General features: G+C 39.4%; 1 pseudogene across 1 annotated transcript; it reads left to right on the forward strand.

The window, feature by feature from the left end:
- The first annotated feature begins 2,116 nt into the window (after window positions 1–2,116).
- On the forward strand, window positions 2,117–9,648 carry LOC104269764 (annotated as a pseudogene). The gene is made up of 2 exons (XR_717787.1): window positions 2,117–2,186; window positions 9,197–9,648. The product of XR_717787.1 is annotated as a cellular nucleic acid-binding protein pseudogene (transcript).
- Window positions 9,649–10,150: the final 502 nt, after the last annotated feature.

Consider the following 10,150-nt stretch of genomic DNA (forward strand, 5'->3'; position numbering starts at 1 on the left):
ACCTATAAAAATGACTGTGCTGATTGCATTAAGTAAGAACTATGACCACGGAACTGGAAGTGTTCTTATTGTCTCCACAATACTAAATTTATCATCCTTTGTATAACAAATAAAGGGATTTGGAAAAAAAAAACACATTAAAAATAGGCATTAGAATCTTGCAGTGCTGAACTGCTCACTCATTATTTTTATTCAGGTCACTCAGTATACAAGCCAGCATCAACCAAACAATTTGAACCATGAACTGCAATGTTTCAAGGTCATTCCTTTCCAGATATAAACAGGATTTTAGCAGGAATTAAATTAATTGGAAGAGAATGAAGGGGGTTTTTTTTGCTCTGTTCCTATAATCTGTTTATTTTGCTGGCAAGCACAGCAGAGCTACTTGAAATTCTCAAAACAAAGGAGTAATACAAAATATCACTGTGTAAAAACTTAACTTACACAAGTAATTTTTCTCCTCGCATCCAGCTTAATACTCTGCAAAGAACAAATATGAGACATTTGTTCCTATCTATCCTGCAATTAAAGTACCCAAGGATTTGTATCACAGCCAGTTCTCTCTTCTAGCATTCTCTGCTCCACCCACAGCCATATATTTGCACCCCTTACATTCATTTAGGGATCAGCCACATGTAAAAAATACATTAAATCAGTGATGCTGCACCAGAAAAAGCCTAATGCACTTTTAAAACTGATGAAGAAAAAACACAAATTCATACCCTTTGTAGCATGCATGTCCAGCCCATGGCAGCTTAGTTCCACATTACCAATTAGCCAGAAGGTAGAGGACAAGAAATACATATGGACTTGATTTTATTAAATATAAATATAAACATGTAATATTTGCTTCCCTATTGATGAACAGAAGGCAAGAATATTCTCCACACATGGCTAAATGCTGTTAGCAATGCACTATCTGACCCTTCACTAACACATGGGAAGAACCTATCTTTCACCACCTGTTGATTTGCAGAATTGATTAAGCGAAAAATATCCAGCATCTTCCATATGTTAAAACAAAATCAGTCAGTCAAAGTCTGCCTCCCATGGCTCTGTTCCAGACTGCAGATCCTGCTAAAACTGCTGAAGTAGCTCTTTAAGGGAAGGGTTAAATTTCTTTGTTTCAAAAAGGAAGTATCACAGAATCACAGAATCATCCAGGTTGGAAAAGACCCTTGGGATCATCGTGTCCAACCATTAACCCTACTTAAAAGTTCACCCCTAGACCATATCACACAACACCACATCCAAGCGATGCTTAAACACATCCAGGGATGGCGACTCAACCACCTCCCTGGGCAGCCTGTTCCAATATCCCACAACTCTTTCTGTGAAGAACTTCTTCCTAGTGTCTAGTCTAAACCTACCTACTTTGTACTGTTGTTCTGTACAGTTTTATTGGGTTGAAGTCATGGAAGATTTCTAACATTAGCATCTATTTGTAGCAAAGGATCAGAACTAGAACTACCAAACATGTAAGTTGTGCAAGGAGAAAGAAAATCAGAGGTTTTAAACAAAATTTTTAAAGGGTTCTCCTAGTGGTCTCATATAAATTCTTTTTTGTATCAGCATTTTTGACCAAAAAAAAGTATAAAAATTAGCGTGATCTACCAGCAATACTAAAACTGTATCCATAACGACTAAAAATTCAGGAAAAGCAAAGCACACAAATGCAGACTAGATGATTTAATAGGAGAGACAGGGAAATTCTGAGCCAAATTGTCTTCTCATATCCTTTGTCAGGATGCATAATTAGGAGTCACACACTCTTACAGATACATGAACTCATTCTTGCATTGTATAAATGCAAATGCTCATTTACAAAGAGTCAAACTTTTTGTTTATGTGAAGTGATATATATATATCACAGAATCACAGAATGTTAGGGGCTGGAAGGGACCTCAAAAGATCATCTAGTAGAGCCCCCCTGCCAGAGATAAAACAGGTCTATAAAAGTCTCCTCAAAATCAAAAGCCTATTTGAGACAATATCAAAACAAAGTAACACAAAAAAAAGCAGCTAAGAGAAAAAAAAAAAAAAAGGACGGGAACTTTAAGTGCCACATGCTAAGGAATGATCAATACAACATGACAGCAGTCTTGCCTTAGCAACGATGACCTTCCAGTCAAATGAAGAAGACTTTCTTGGGTTCCTCATAAGTGCTCTTGCACAGCTCAGTGGATGTGCGGAATAAAGTTCCATTTCTCACCCAACACCAAGAAGTGGATAATTAGTTTGGTTTCTTTGAAGAAGATATTTTCATTTTATCTTTCTTTACCTGCTAGAGAGGCATGCTTAACAATGCACCAACAACAGATGAGAAAATGTAATGAGACTGTCATTCAAGTTAATTGGTTACATGTATCTTAAGCATAAACAAATTTTCAGGCTTCAGATGTGCTGCAGCTCAGAGATGGTCATAATCATTTATTCATCACAATTCAATTTTTATTAAATGTAATAGGAATCTTCCTAACTAAGGACACATGACAAAACACTAGCGGTTTAAAATTGCAACAGTCCATAACTTCAAACAAACTTGAGTAACTTAATCCTGGCATGGAAACTGAATGCTTGATGCACTGAAATTTGTGTGGTGCCACTGTGTAAGCACTGTGGTATAAAATGTCAGGTACAAGCATCTGGAAAACTACAGACTGCTTGTATCAGCTTCACATCATCTCAGTCTGCATTTCTGTAGATTTGAAGAATTTATATTAATTTACCCATCAAAAAGCCACTATCTTCACTTTTTTCCAGACTGTTCTTTAAAACCCTTCTAATAACCATGTACTTACATGAAGTGACTGAGCTTATATGCATTAAAGCACACTGGTGACTGCTTTTGCCCTCTCACAGGTGTAAGTCTGGCTTATCATGGCAAATGTGAATTAATTTACCTTAAAATATTTAGAGATCTTTTGAAAAAAGAGAAACTGTGCTTGTCATATTAAGTTTGTTAAAGGCAGCTCCTCCTATTATATAAAGATCTACTGGGTTACATAGAGGTGTGCCTTTAGAAAACTAAAACCAGAAAACTGACCTACAACATGATTGTGTACTGCAAGGAAGCATAACAAAGGAACTTAAAAAAAATATTGGTTTTTTTTCATTTTTACTCTTCCTCCTCTTGGATTCACTCAGGCAGCAAAAAAGACAGGTACTTTTGTCACAGTGTGGTATAATTAAAATAACCACGAAGGAGATTTAGAATGCAGAAAGCAATTAGCTGTTATTATAAGAATTCTGAAGAGATGACAGGAATCCTTTGCACATTTCATGGAGATGGAACATTTCCCTCCCTATCAATGACAACTTTCAGATTTCTTCAAGATTTCACTTATTTCAGCTGAAGAAAGCCCCAGGGGTTTCAAGCAGTGCTCTTTTATGTTCCCCAAAGGAGATCACACAGGATGACGTGAGGTTCTTCCTTTGAGGAATTCATTTCTACCGCCCATTGCCACATCATCTTACAAAACCTCTGCCTTCAGGTATATCAGAGAAACAAATTTGGTTAGAAATGACTGAGGGCATAAAAAGGGGTTGGAAAGATCAATAACAAGTTTGCATTCTTCCTGTGCTAAACTTCAGGACCTGTCTCTTACATAGGATCCTGAAGACTGAGGAAAACAGAAGGTAGAAGAATTTGGGGAAAATACATATGGAGAATTAAGAGTATCTTCTCTGGGTACTTCTAAGTACAACTGTGTATTTGCAATACTTCCCTCTTCAAAGCTTCCACGAGGTCAAGCCTTACCTCCAGGTACAATCACAGAATCATAGAATTGTCAAGGTTGGAAGGGACCTTAAAGATCATCGAGTTCCAAGCCCCCCGCCATGGGCAGGGACATCTCCCACTAGATCAGGCTGCTCAGAGCCCCATCCAGCCTGGCCTTAAAAACTTCCAGGGATGGGGCTGCCACCACCTCTCTGGGCAACCTGTGCCACTGTCTCACCACCCTCAGGGTGAAGAACTTCTTCCTAAGGTCCAATCTGAACCGATCCCTCTCTAGCTTTAATCCATTCCCCCTAGTCCTATCACCATCCAACATCCTAAAAAGCCCCTCACCAGCTTTCTTGTAGGCCCCCTTGAGATACTGGAAGGCCACAGTAAGGTGTCTGTGGAGCTGCCTTATCTCCAGACTGAACAGCCCCAACTCTCTCAGTCTGTCTTCATAGCAGAGGTGCTCCAGCCCTTTAATCATCCTCGTGGCCCTTCTCTGGACACGCTTCAGCACGTCCATAACTTTCTTGTGCTGTGGGCTCCAAAACTGGACACAGTACTCCAGGTGGGGTCTCAGAAGAGTGGAGTAGAGGGGGAGAATCACCTCCCTCAACCTGCTGGCCACGCACCTCTTGTTGTGGTCCAGGATATGATTGGCTTTCTGGGCTGCAAGTGCGCACTGACAGCTCATGTTGAGCTTCTCATCCATCTAAGCTTTGCTCAAAACTCACTGTGATACTAAGAGCAACATCACGAGATGGTGACAGAACTTCAGCAAGACAATCTGGTGTTCACTGTATCACGTTCCTATGCCAAACTAGATATGCAGATAACCTCTGATTACATTTCATCACTGCATCACTCTCCTTCCAAACACTGCAAGCTCCATCCAGTTATGCAACTTCTCCATCTGGGCAGATCTATTTGCTGCTGCCACCACTAGGTTCACCCATTCTGCAGACCTTTGCAAGTGCTGTTGGATACAACGTACGCAAGTACTAGCCTTCCAGCAGACAAGTAACAAATTTTGGACACATAAAGTCAAATTTCCTTTGTGGACTACAAAGAAAAATATCAGACCCACCAAAATCAGGACCACTAGTTCCTTAATTCTGTCTCACTAGCTCTTGTCTGTACTTTCCTACTCTCCACCGTTTATATGCAGCTAGGATTACGAGGACTATTACAAAGATCTCTGCTCCCATGGTCATATTATCATTAAAGGAGCTTTTCTCCCCTTCAAAGACATCCTAATTCTGAAGCCTGAATGCAGCTTGATGAGGACTTCAGTAGGTACCAACCCCTCATATACTGTTGCTGCTATTTTCACAAAGTTAAGAACCGCAGGTCACAAAGTGTCTAAGTAACATTTTCAAAGAGGATGCATAAACAGCTTTATACAGTTTTCAGCTACGTGTTCAATCACATTTCTTTCCACCAAGATGGCTTCAACACTCAGAGAACAGGAAGGACAGTGCTTACTGGGTAGAGCAGTCAAGGTATCCAGTGCATGGTCTAATCAGAGTTGGTCAGTCACTAGCCTTATGGCACTCCAGCTCTCCTGGGATGCCATAAGTATTCATTTCCTCATGAGCCTCTCCAAGGTGATCATCACTATAGTATTAGAGTATTTCACCAATATTAATGGACTTATCTTGTCATACATTGTACAGCTAGTATTATCTTCATTTTACAGATACAGACCTGAAGTACTGAGACTAAAGTAAAATGGAAAAGTCTTCATCTACACTGGATATCCAGGCAGCTTCAGCTCTAATATTTAAGTTTCACAAGCGTCAGAAATACAAATTTTCAAAAATAAATAAGAGGAAGAGGTATGAGGTTGTGAGGAGGTAGCACAAGGAAGTTAACAATAGGACAGTAACAACTGTAAACTTTGGATTCCTCCTGGACTCTCTAAAGCCCTCACAATACATGGACTCCACTACTTGCACATCTTCCCAGTTGCTCAGTGCCATTCTCATCTCCCCACCACCATCACCACCCTCTGACAACCCCATCCAACCAACATTAAGATTTCAGCCAGGCAGTGCATCCAAGTTCTAACCTGATCCAAACCCAAGATCTTCTCCTCAAGATCCCCAGCTTCAAGGACAGTTTTTTTTGCTTCAGTATTTCAGTCTGGATGTTTGCTCATAAGGTTACCATCCCAGTGCCTCAATGCTTTAAGGACATCAAGAAGACTAAAGAAAAAAAGCCAAAACCAAAATTTCACTTTTTTCGATCACGCTGCCATAGACAAGTGGGTAACACCTGCCTGGCATTGTCTATTTAGACGTAAGTACACATTGCTGAACGACAGTTGTCTTCCCTGAACACAGAGAAGCTTTGAGTGGAAAGTCATGCCTGGAGATAGAATCTCAGATGCAGCACAGTGACGCCGCTACTGCTTTACACTCTATGCTTCACATAAAGTCTGAGGATAAAGTAAGCACAAGGTTACACAAGGAAAAGCCATAAAGCAGCTATCATGGCAAGATCATCTGAGAAAAATCTTATATTCAGAGCCTTAAATTTGATAATCTGTATTAAAGGTTTAATTTGAAGATAAACATAAAATGCACACTTGAATTCTGTATAATCAGTTGACTGTGTGTAAGCCTCTACAACAACTAAGATACACACAGGGTCCAGTGAAGAGAGCTTCCAGTGGGGACACACAACATAACAAGAAGACATCGGGAAGTAGTAAACAGAAAAATCGACTGAGCAGTGAAGCTTTAATAAATGTTAGTTCCACTTCAAAACTTTCCTTATACTTTCCTACATATAGCTATTTCACCGTTTCCATTCTATGGTGTCTAAGTCATTCATTGCTTCAGGTAAAGCTTCTAAGCGAAGCATACACTTAGGTTGTAAGTTTTCAGGTGGAGTAGACTTTAGTGAAAAAATATGGAAAAAATCAAAAAAGTAAGACATAACGAAAAGAGTTTCAGAGTCAAGTGTTTCACATGGACCAGTTAATTCCTGCAGCTGTCATGCCTTCTGGCAAATGGAAAATACACACAAAGAAAGACAAAAACTATTTTTGCCATGGTGATATACTAATGGCAACAGAAGGCATGAATGGGACTTCTACCAGTGGTTTAAGTCTACACTCAAAATTAATGCAATTCTTTGAAAACTATTAAAGCAGAAAGCACCATGAGTGTTTGAGGTTTCATCTAGAAGTGAGACTGACTACTAATGAATTAGCATTAGTCCTACAGCCATAACATTTCACTGCAGTTAGTGTTAGTACTGACCCTAGGATTAAAAAAAAAAAGAAAAAAAGAAAGTAAGTAAAAGATATAGTCATAATTCTACAGAAAATTACTGAAAACCCACAGAGACTAACAAGAACTAAAGGAGCATTAAAGCCAGAAAAAGCAAATATATTTTGTTCCTCATTGCATCCATTTTTCTCGCTATTGCTGTTTGTAGTCCTGGATAAGAGCTGCTCCCTTCTCTAAGTGGGATTTAAAAGCTGTTACAGCTTCTCTTTTCAGAAGCTACAGAAGCTGCGATAATCATCAATTAATCATCTTGGAATGTGCTTGTATCAACATGGATTTCCTGGCTTTTCGGTACAACAAAAGGCATAAGACAACTTGGAATTCAACTGCCAGAGATTCATAGGACTGAATAGATTAGGTTTACATCAACAGTGTGTATATATATATATAAATTTCTGAAATACAACAATATTAATAATTTAAAATTGTAAAGGAAGTATAAAGAAGACTCAAGTGAATCCAATTTCATTGCACTGACTACAAATACTAACATTTTAGTATGCTCTGTATTATTTATGAAATATGAAGATGATTTATTACTAGGCTTTTGAACAGCTATGCTTAGATTAAGGAATAACTAATAATGCATTTGCTGTTATTTTAGAAGGTGTCTCCATGGAATCTGGCTGTGTTATACCCTGGAGAAAAAAAAAAGAAAAAAGAGTTCTGACTATAGTATCTAAGTCTTACCTTTATGCACATGTCATATTATATAAAGTTTTCTGGATACTTACTATCTATAGGCGTACTTAAGTGAACTATGTTTTGCGTATGAATTTGTTTCACATCTATGCATCCCAAAAGCATTTTACACAAAGGAGCACAGGAGAGAGATGATTCTTCTCCTCAACTTCAACTCAAATGAATGAGTGAATGAGTGAAATGAATGGGAATTGTACATATACAGTGTCTAGAAAGAAGAAGCACATGAATTAAACAGCCACGCTATGTGTTCATATAGCTTTTTTTTTCCCCTCCAAATTCAGTGTCTCAACGGGTGAGATTATCTACCAAAGAAAGACAAAATTTTTCCCAGTAATTGGTCCCAACAGCTGCAAGAACATCTTCCAAAACAAAAGTGTGTATAAACAGTACTGCTGAACAAACAAGGTCCCTATGCTACCAAGAGAAAATACTTTGTCTTCCAGAGGTATCCCAAGTTTGATACAGAACTTCTATAGCTTCCCATTACATGCTTATTACCACACATCCATGACTGCACGGGTGCAAACTGGGCCTTCAGAGGGATACATCCCAGGTGTTTCTCTTTGGTCATTGACTACTGAAGAACATGTAAACTATAACAGTAGATCTTACATGTCTAAGGCCCTTATTCGCAGACCAAAGCTCCCATCTTCCAAAGAAAATGGTCTTGCTTTTGCTAAAATCAGCTTAAGCTCTGCCTTGAGTGCTTAGAACTTCATTTTTCATTCATCTTTCACTGTTGATCACTGAAAGATTTACTAGCAAAGTATTAAGCAACTTGTGCCCACTTTACTATCAAAGACTTATTTATGTTCTCTCCATCCTGTTAGAGCAATGACTTTGTTTTGCCCTAATCATTTTATTTGTATATGAAGTTACTGCACATTCCAGAAAAGTATTTGCATCCAGGTCACATCAGGTATAACTTCCAAGTGACAGAAAATGTAGTAACTGACTAGTCTCAAAAATGAAACAAGACTGAAAAAATATAAAGAGTAAAGATTTTTATGAGCTCAGTCTGATTAAGAGGTCTTCATTGATCTATATGTATTTTCACAGAAGAAAAAAAAAATTGGACAATACATAACTCTCCGAACAGGCAGATAGCCAGATCTGGTAGCTGCAACTTGAATAAAATCAACACCAAGCTAAAAATAAGTTATTAATAGCAAACACTTAAGCTAATTAACAACTGAAAAGCTCACAAAGGATTTGTGTGTGTTTACAAGTGTTAAGAGGGGTTTACTCCAAAACTTTAAATGAAGAGTAACTTTTCCTCCTAAGTGGTAAACCTCATTCAGCCTGACAGTTTCTATTATATGGAAAGTCATCGCACATGTCCCTCTGGTTTTATTATGTCCACGGCTGTGCTGGCAGAATGCCCTTGCTCCTTCACAAATTTTAACTCACCTCTTCAAATCAGTCCAGCTTCCGATGTTGATTCATTTGTTACTTCACTGCTAATTAGGGGGGGAGGAGGGGGGAAGGGAGAGAGAGGGGGGAACGCTTATCAGTCCAAGCCTGAAAACAACTGGGCGCAGCAACTGTTACCGCTGTGGTGAGTCTGGCCATCTCGCCAAGGACTGTGATCTCCAGGAGGAAGCCTGCTATAACTGCGGCAGAGGTGGCCACATTGCGAAGGACTGCAAGGAGCCGAAGAGGGAGAGGGCGCAGTGCTGCTACAACTGTGGCAAGCCTGGCCACCTGGCTCGCGACTGTGACCACGCAGATGAGCAGAAGTGCTACTCTTGTGGGGAGTTTGGACACATCCAAAAAGACTGCACCAAAGTGAAATGCTATAGGTGTGGTGAGACTGGCCACGTAGCCATCAACTGCAGCAAGACCAGCGAAGTCAACTGCTACCGCTGCGGCGAGTCAGGGCACCTTGCGCGGGAATGCACGATTGAAGCCACAGCCTAATGATTTTCCTTTGTCGCCCCTCCTTTTTCTGATTGATGAGGAACTCACACAAATACACCTGTCACATAACACCACAGCACGCCTCACCCTGCTGCTCAGAATCCCATTTTTTGCCCCCACATTACCATCCCTCAGCTATGTGACAAAACTCAGTTCTCAGTACAACACCTGGGAAAGATAACAGAGGTTTATGTATTTTCCCTCCTACTTTTCTCTTCTCCCTCTGATTTTTATTTTTTCTCCAAACCCTATTATAGGCAGTAGAATAACAAAAAAAAAATAAACAGCAAATACTCCTATCTCTGTTTTGCTAAAGCAAAGAAAAAAGCAGACACAGGAGGTCATCACTTGCTTTAATGTGTAACTGAGAGATATAGGCAGTAACCTTGCATACTGGAGTAACTCACTAATTATACTGCTGCAACCACAGAGAAGTGCTCTCTGAAAAATCTGAAAGATTTTGACCTGCAGGTCCAAAAACTTTTTCCTCTTAGAGACTGTA

Source organism: Apaloderma vittatum, unplaced genomic scaffold (assembly GCF_000703405.1).
Source record: "Apaloderma vittatum isolate BGI_N311 unplaced genomic scaffold, ASM70340v1 scaffold18992, whole genome shotgun sequence".
NCBI classification, from domain to species: Eukaryota; Metazoa; Chordata; class Aves; order Trogoniformes; family Trogonidae; genus Apaloderma; species Apaloderma vittatum.